Here is a 9977-nt window from a genome sequence, read left to right as displayed (position 1 = left end):
AGATCCAAAAATAAGATTTATAATGGAACAACAATTGAACTGTTTATTGCATTATTTTATTATTTTTGTCGGGAATAACAATAAGGTTTGCTTTAAAAAAAACAACAAGGAAGTCCAATCATCACAATTGCTTCTTTACTAGTTGTGCATGTTCATTTTGGAGGTAATTTTCCACCAATTTCAAAGAGAATACATTCTATACTTAATGAAGAAAATCTTTTGTAAAATAATTTATTCAAAAGCATGTGATAGTAACTTAAATTTCTCGAAATATTCTAATATTTACCTTTACATAGAAAAAAAAGTCCAATTCAACCTATTAAGTGCATCTCCAGAGCTGGTGGCAAACATCGAAGCAAATCAAATACGCACCCTCCGTCAACCCCACCGCGGTACCTGTCGCGGTAGCAAATTTGCTCTCAGTTCTTCGGGATTTCACTTTCCTACCCGGTATTCAGCCTGTTTGCTACCGCATCAAATGGAATTATGCACGGGAAATTGAATCAAGCAAGGAAAAATCGAATCAAGCACGGACAAAAAAGAAAAATTTAACAAATTTCAGAAATAAAATAAATTAAAATTATAAAAATTGAAAAAAAGGAAAGTTTTAAGAATTTAAAAATATAAAGCGATTGAAAAAATAGAAATTTAAAGAAATAAAAAAAAATTAAAAAAAAATAAAAAATTTAAGAGTTTAAAAAAATTAAATAAATTGAAAAAAATAAAAAAATTAAAAACATTTTTTTAATTTAAAACAAAACAAAAAAAAATTAAAATTTGAACAGTTTAAGCAAATTCAAAAATGAGCCATTTCAGCCCAAAACAGGAATTTTTCAGGGATTTTTTTCTCGACTCTCTCCGATTTCAATGAAACTTTGTAGACATGTTATTCTACGCTTTATATAAGCCAAACCGTCAAAAAATCTATTTCTTCAACATTTTTATTTTTAAAACCGCTGAGCAGTTCTCTACGGAATCGGTCTTTTTTCTTTAATTTTAATTTTTGTATTTTTTAATCCGGCTGAAACTTTTTTGGTGCCTTCGGTATGCCCAAAGAAGCCATTTTGCATCATTAGTTTGTCCATATAATTTTCCATACAAATTTGGCAGCTGTTCATACAAAAATGATATGTGAAAATTCAAAAATCTGTATCTTTTGAAGGAATTTTTTGATCGAGTTGGTGTCTTCGACAAAGTTGTAGGTATGGATATGGACTACAGTGAAAAAAATGCTACACGGTAAAAAAAATTTTGGTGATTTCTAATCTAATCTAATCAGACCCTAGCGCAGCCAATCTTTCGAAGGGATCCTGGAGAGTGCCTTAGGTTAGATGACGCCTAGCACTCTTCTTGTCATTTATTAACATTTGTAGTGCACCATAGCATCGGAATGCATTGAAACATCACAAGCGTTAAAGCGGCCAGGCCTACTGCGTAAAGCCGTATCGCAGAGATGATTCGTAATTGGGTTGAGTTTGAGCACAGAGTGTTCGAACAACAACACAATTTTGAATCGACAGGGGAGGAAGAAGCGTGGGGACACACCACCATACGCTCCGAGATTTGGTTGTACACTCAACCCCCGGTGGTTGGTCACTTATTCGTTTGACACTTTTTTAGTTTGTACCCCGTTGGTTGGTCAAAGTCAAACTAAAAAGTGACGAACTGTCAATTTTTACACGGCGCTCACGCACACTATCAAAACAAACGTTTGATAGTGTGTGTGAACTCCGTGTAAAAGGGGTGTCAAACTAAAAAGTGACCCCTTTCGTTTGACAACAGTTGGTGTCAAACCATCGGGGTTTGAGTGTATTCGTTGGGAGTACCGTGCTAAGAAGGTTTGGTACTCCGGGACCCTCTGGGATGGGACATTGTATTTCCACGAATGCCCTGGACACTATTTGCCGTGGTTATAGCGCCACAACTCGCTCTGGTAAAAAAAAAATTTGGTGATTTTTTATTTAACTTTTTGTCACTAAAACTTAATTTGCAAAAAAAACACTATTTTTAATTTTTTTTTTTTATATGTTTTAGAGGACATAAAATGCCAACTTTTCAGAAATTTCCAGAATGGGCAAAAAAAATTTTGACCGAGTTATGATTTTTTGAATCAATACTGATTTTTTCAAAAAAACGAAATATCGGTCGCAAAAATTTTTCAACTTCATTTTCGATGTAAAATCAATTTGCAATCAAAAAGTACATTAGTGAATTTTGATAAAGTGCACCGTTTTCAAGTTATAGCCATTTTTAGGTAACTTTTTTGAAAATTGTCGCAGTTTTCATTTTTAAATTAGTGCCCATGTTTGCCCACCTTTGAAAAAATATTTTTGAAAAGCTGAGAAAATTCTCTATATTTTGCTTTATTGAACTTTGTTGATGCGACCCATAGTTGCTGAGATATTGCTATGCAAAGGCTAAAAAACAGGAAAATTGATGTTTTCTAAGTCTCACCCAAACAACCCACCATTTTCTAATGTCGATATCTCAGCAACTATAGGTCCGATTTACAATGTTAAAACATGAAACATTCGTGAAATTTGCAGATCTTTTCGAAAAAAATATTTTCAAAAATTTCAAATCAAGACTAACATTTTAAACGGGCCAAACATTCAATATTACGCCCATTTGAAATGTTAGTCTTGATTTTAAATTTTTGAAAATATTTTTTTCGAAAAGATCTGCAAATTTCACGAATGTTTCATGTTTTAACATTGTAAATCGGACCTATAGTTGCTGAGATATCGACATTAGAAAATGGTGGGTTGTTTGGGTGAGACTTAGAAAACATCAATTTTCCTGTTTTTTAGCCTTTGCATAGCAATATCTCAGCAACTATGGGTCGCATCAACAAAGTTCAATAAAGCAAAATATAGAGAATTTTCTCAGCTTTTCAAAAATATTTTTTTCAAAGGTGGGCAAACATGGGCACTAATTTAAAAAAATGAAAAACTGCGACAATTTTCAAAAAAGTTACCTAAGAATGGCTTTAACTTGAAAACGGTGCACTTTATCAAAAATTCACTAATGTACTTTTTGATTGCAAATTTGATTTTAAATCGAAAAATGAAGTTGAAAAATTTTTGCGACCGATACTTCGTTTTTTTGAAAAAATCAGTATTGATTCAAAAAATCATAACTCGGTCAAAGATTTTTTGCCCATTCTGGAAATTTCTGAAAAGTTGGCATTTTATGTCCTCTAAAACATATCAAAAAATAAAAAAAAAATTAAAAATAGTGTTTTTTTGCCAATCAAGTTTTAGTGACAAAAAGTTAAATAAAAAATCACCAAAATTTTTTTTACCGTGTATCATTTTTTTTTTCAGTGTAGTCCATATCCATACCTACAACTTTGTCGAAGACATCAACTCGATCAAAAAAATCCTTCAAAAGATACAGAATTTTGAATTTTCACATATCATTTTTGTATGGACAGCTGCCAAATTTGTATGGAAAATTATATGGACAAACTAATGATGCAAATTGGCTTCTTTGGGCATACCGAAGGCACCAAAAAAGTTTCAGCCGGATTAAAAAATACAAAAAAAATCGAATGACCGAAAACTCAGAGAATTGCTCCGCTGTAACTTACCAAGGATTGGACTTAGGACAATGGTCAATATGGAGACTTTTATGTAAAATTGTCTGGGAAATTGAGTCTCTTGTTCGGGTTTTGAAAATTTTGATGTTTAGAGCTCTTTTGAAAAAACAGATTGATAAAGCGCTTGTAGTGCTAAACACTGACTTGTTTTAGTGCTGTTTCGTTACTTGGGGTTTGAATCGTGGTCCGGTTCGGATGCCGGCTAATTTCCCGACGACGTAATTCCGGGTTGGTACGAAATTCCAACGAAAAATCTATTCTATCGATACAAAGACCCCCAAAACGGTGTTATACCCACTCCAAAACGTTTGTTTAGCAATTCTATGGTAATATATTGACATTTAGTTAAATTAAAAGTTTGCGAAATTAAGTTAAGATATGTTTATATAAAATTTCCAGAGTTATTTAAACTTTTATACTAAGTAGTTAGTAAACTTTATATTCAATCCAAATCATTTTTTCAATCAGTCAAGGATGCCTATTTGGAGTTGGAAGACTGGATTCATGGTGATTTGTCATCAAATAACTTTGTTTATGTTAATTTTTCGAAAGGTGTACAAACTTTTTTTGCACCTTTTTTTTATTTTTTGTTGTAGTATTTGTTATATATCTTTTTATAGAAATAATCTTTTCATAAGCTTTTTGTAGCAAAATGTTCGGCATGAGTTTCTGAACAAAACGTAGTACTAGGTTTCTGTCAAACATAAAATTGTTTACATGTTTCATGACAAAATGTGCATTGTGCCCAAGGGGTGTAAATACTTTTTTTTACATACTGTAGGTAATTAAAAGACCTTTTGAACGATCTGACAACCCTATCAAAAGTTATAAGCACATAATTGTCCTGAATTATGAATGACTACTCAATCTGATGGTATGAATAATGAATCAAGCTGATAGAACACTGAAAGGTCCGCCTTTTTGTATCTAGTTTGGATAGCATTACCGATTACCCTCTAAATGGGATCTGGCAACGCTGCCTTGGAGTGTGGGCGTGTACGCGTCGGTGTCCGTGTTTTAATTCGCGTTTTGACCAAATTTTGCGTGAAAAATGTGTGAATTGGAGTTGCTGAACGAGGTCGAGAGGAGCTGATCGAGTTCGGATCGTCGTCGCGTTTTCTTGTCTTTGAAATGAGTTTTTTTGTGATTTGATTCGGTCGGATCGCCTGCTGAAGTGTGTTAATCGGTTCTGGAACGTCCCGGGAGCGTCGCGATTGTGTTGGATGTGCTAGTGGCCGGTTCTGGGACGCGGATTTTGCTTTTTCAATCGGTTTAAATGAGCGATTTCGTCGTCATTTTTCAACGCGTTGTGGCTTGCTTGGTGTACCTTGTTGGTGTTAGTGGAAAGGAAACTTGTAACACGCACACCAAGATATTTCTAAGCGGTGTTTGCTGTGAAAGTCGAAACACTGATGAAAGCGGGGAGAGTGGAAGAGGGTTTTTTCGGAGAGTGAGCGAGAGCATGAAATAGAAGCGAAAAGAAATTTGAGAGGCTTCTTTGCCAGTGTGCATAGTGTGGGTGGGGTAACATGGGGTGGTGATTTTAAATCAGTAACGACAATTTTGTCAGCGTCGCTCTCCACGGAACAATGTGTGGCAGTGTTGGTGTAAGCTGTCTGAAAATGGAGTCGGCTAACAACAACAGGTTGACTTGGCGGCGTATTTCCTAGGCCGTTGATGGAGTTGCGGGCAGCAGAACCGGGTGAGCCAGTTCCAATAGGAATTATTCTGAGAGATGAGAATGTGAATGCGTGTATGGGGATGCGTGAGTGTATGCGAGAAAGGGATTGAGCCGGCACAACTGATCTAGACAACTTTGTTGTGATCTCATTTGGACAGTGTTGCCAAAGACTTGGATGTTTCAAATAAGAAACTTGTTTATTAATTTCTTTTGCCCTTTATCTATAAAAACATCTTTCTTAATAAGTATGCTAACAAGTAACATGTATTTCAACATTTGTAAAAAGGTTAACTAATTCAAAATTAGGTTTCTTTTATTTGTTCTAAATATATACTTTTTCAATAGTTCTCCTTGTTCCGGCTCATTGAAGGATGTGTGTGCCATAAAATCTTTCGTTATTATTTTAAATAATTTAACAATCAGTTTTTCAGCTTTGAGTAGTTTGTTTGAGCACGTGAGTGCCACTCACTGAGTAGTGAGCATTGACAGCCACTTATCTGGAATTATAGATAATCTACTATTGCTGGAAATTCTACCCAATTTAGGGTACTTTGCTATATTTGATTTTTGCATTACAGGCTGTTTTCATTATATTGATGACTTTCAAAAATAATTTAAAGTCTAATTTAAAAATCTTACTCGCTGTAATGTTGAAGTCAAAAAATGTAAATTAGTTTATGTGTGTATGAGAGTGTGAATGAGTTTATTTGTTCTTTTTTATTATTTAGCCCCATCAATATTAAAAACCGCGTAAAATCTACAAAATCGGTCGATAAATCCAAATCATATTTTATCGAGAATAATCGTTATATGGTCATTATTTAATAATTAAGTATACGCGTTCTTGATTATTTTGCTTTCGTTAGTTAAGTTCGTTTAAGTTATTGTTTTAATTTCATTACAATCGGTTACGTGGTGTCCTGTTTTCTTTTCGTTTATATTCGTTGATCGTAATAATTTATTCCAACAGGCAGTTTTAGTATTAACTCGGCAAACTATCGATTTTTTGAAGAGTAAATCGTCTTTTATTTACTATTTTTGAAATTTGCTCGCGTAATCTAAATTGTACAAACAGTAAAAATATACTGATAAGTCCAGCCCATAGCACTACTGCTCGGTTGGCACGCGTTCGATTAAACAAACTTTCTAAATAATCAATAATTTATCTTTCCGCAGCCGGCTGCCTAAGATTTAAAAATTTCAACCGATAAACAAAATGCTCATGGTCACATCACTGCCACTCGTGAATCCCGACCTCATACCCATCTACTAACCCTCAAAACTCATGTGATACTTTGTCGGAGAAGCAGTCGATTGGGCGGTCTCTATCACTCAAGTATCGGACTAACATTCCCATCCACTTCCCCGTGACTCTACCACTGGTCGTGGCCGGCGCCGGTATTGATCAGCATGATAGGGGCCTTTGAGAAGTTGCGAAGCGAGGAAAGATAGCTCCCACTTATCTTCCACGGCTCGTGGATGTAACTTCTGGAGGTCCTGGTCAATAACGGAGTAGCAACTGCGGGTGGGCACCTATGCTTATGCTTATGCTTATGCTTTTGAAAAAACAGATTCAGTAAATGATTTTTGTATTTTTTTAGGTGAGTTGCTCCATCCTGCTTTTTTCGTGAGTCTTTTTGTAACATCTTAGGCTATTTTCACAAAAATTCTGAACGAAAAAAAATTGTGGACCTTCCTTCAAATTTGACTTTTAAACTTAACAATCTTATGAAAGTGGCGTGTTTTTTTCTTTCAGTGTATTTTTTCAGAATATCCGTCAAATTTCCTACAAGTTTTTCTTTGACCACTTATTGATACGATGCAACGGCTTCAAGATACAGCAATATTTAAATTACGAAATACAAAAATATTTAAAACACTTACGCCCTTCTCAACTGTCATTATCGAGTGTAACTAGCTCCATATACACAAAAATGGCTTATATAAGCGTAGGATAACATGTCTACAAAGTTTCATTGAAATCGGAGAGGATCGGGTACAACCGATTCCCTATTTGACATAGAATTGCTCAAATAAAAAAAATAAAAAATAAGAAATAAATTTATTTTTTTTAAATTCAAATTTTAAAATATAAAAATAAAAAAATTAAACATTGAAAACTTTAAAGAATTTTTAAATTCTAATCTAAAGAAATAAAAAGTCTAAAAAAATAATAAAGTGAAAAATTTAAAAATTGTTAAAAAATAAATTCAAAAATAAAATCCAAAAAACATTTTAAATTAAAAAAATTAAAACATTAAAAAACGCGTTCAAAATAAGAGCTTGAAATAATTAATAAAATTGACGAAAATAAATTAACATCCTATAATCAAATCCAAACTTTGTTTTGAAAAGGTCCTATAAACATATGAAACATTTTAACTTATAGGACCTTGAAAAAAAACTCTAGAAATGTAAATATTTGGTATGTCCCGCTTATTCCGATGGAGGTGTGAGATGGACAATGTTTGCATTTGTTTACAGGGACTAATCAAAGGAAGGCTAACAATCGATAAATTGAAAAAACAGAATTTTTTTAAAAATTAGAATGAAAAAGAATAATTAAAAGAGTCTTTGAAATCTTCAACAAATTAAAACAGATAAAAAATCTATCAATTTGATAATCATAATTTAAAATTTTTGAATTTTTTTTTGATTTTTCTAAATTTTTGGTACCATTTGATTTTTTGAATTTTGAGATTTTTTAATTTTTGTTCATGTTTGCTCTCACCAACCAGAGCAGACATCCCAAAATCTCCAAAACTCGTATTCAAAACTTTGCTACCAGCTTGCCGGTACTTTTATCGGATATTAGAAAATGAGTACCCGACAGGTAACGACACATATTTTTCTTCTACAGATGAACTTGAGATCAAATTAAAAATTAAAGAAAAAAGACCGATTTCGTAGACAATTTCTCATCTCTAAATGTAACCTATTCGGGAAATTGATGACCAGAACATGTTTCAACATTTCTGAAAGAATCATAAAATTTAACCGTTTTCGACGATCTTAAACAAAACCAGTTTATTTTAACAACCAAAAATTCCTATGCTCTATGCTCTCCATCATAACATTTTATGAACATTGATCTTCCATGGCATTATGGGCCACATATTTCAGCGCTCAAATTTCGAATCACTCCACCAAGGTGGCGATCTCGACGCCGTCGGGGCCCGCCAAATTTATAATCATCATTTGCCACTCGAAAAAAAAGGGAGAGGAAAAACACCACCCATTCAAAACATTCCAATTTCCCATGCTGCTGCTCATGATCTCGTCGACGCCACCAAGATGGTTGTTTTCATTCCATTGAGTTGGCCCTCTTCAAAACATACACCACCAGCCACCGATATCTATTTCTGATGAAGCAACAGCCGTTTCGCTCACTTTGTGCGAATATTTTTGGGGGTTTACCGCTCGCCACTCGTTGCTTTTTGCTCCCAGAAAGACAAATATTTTAATTGATTTAATCTGTTTTTTTTCTGTTCACACGCATTCGATCTGGCAGGAACAATCTCCAACAAAAAAATATTATTTTACTTAATTTTGCATCAAGTGAAGAAATTAATCAAAAATAAAAAGAAGCTTTTTTAAACAACTTGTTTCAATTGCCAAAACGCAATAACGGCTGGAATGCGCGTTGTCATCGCGGCCCCGCCATCGCCTGCTGCGATCCTGGCGGAAGAAAAATGTACCCCAACTGTCATCGTTGCTGGCGCCAACCACGTTTTAAGCGACGACAGCCGACGCGCCAAATGGAGGCGGCGAATTTTCCATCATGGCCGGCTGCGAGACGTGTAGATTTCGGCGGCTTAATTTATTGCCACCTGGAAACAGTCGTTTATTGCGTGTTTTTCGCCGACTTAAGCGCTTGTTTTTTGTCTTGTTGGACAGAAGTGGTTTGTTTTGTCCCGTGTTGTTGGCACTAATTTCCGCGTGTAGAATTATGTTAGATTTGTGGTAATAAATTAGGCAAATGTGGGACAGTTCAATACTGAATGGCACGATGTTGCGAAATTCATTTTATTTAATTTTTATATAAAATTATAAAATTTATAAATTTTATTTATCTAACATTAAAAATTCTGATAGGTCTAGAATACCAGTCTATGTAAATGACACATAATTGTTACACGTAGAATACGAATCAAGACAGATTTAAATTAAAGTTCACTGAGCAAAATTTCAAAATTTAATTATATTTAAAAAAATTTAGTCAACGTCAATATTGAGTATTTTTCGATCGTTATCTAAAATCTAATTTGACGATCGTTATCTAATTTGACCTCTTCTGAATGTTTTGGTTATTTTGAATTTATAATTTGATTCAAACTCAAAATAATCTTCAAAAAATACTACCAATTGGGTCACATGGGGCTTGGCAAACATGTCGGGAGCAAATCGGATGAACTCTTTTAAAATTTTGTAAATAATATTTTATTGATGTAAGCAAACAATTTGGAACGGCTAGAATTTGAAAATGAATAAATTAGATCCCCGCGGTGGGCTTGATTCGGTAGCCAAATTAGCTCCCAGTGGTGCGAAAACGTGTATTAGCTACGGAACAAAGCTAAAACTGAGGATCCAACCGATAGGTTTGCCACGCAATTAGATCTCTGCGGTGGAGATGCCCTAACTGATTACATTACAAATTACATGGGTAATTCTCCGCCAACTTACACAGCAGTTGCC

The sequence above is a fragment of the Culex quinquefasciatus genome, chromosome 3 (genome assembly GCF_015732765.1).
Source record: "Culex quinquefasciatus strain JHB chromosome 3, VPISU_Cqui_1.0_pri_paternal, whole genome shotgun sequence".
Classification (NCBI taxonomy): Eukaryota; Metazoa; Arthropoda; class Insecta; order Diptera; family Culicidae; genus Culex; species Culex quinquefasciatus.
The sequence above is the reverse complement of the archived record's forward strand: the minus strand, read 5'-3'. Positions refer to the sequence as shown.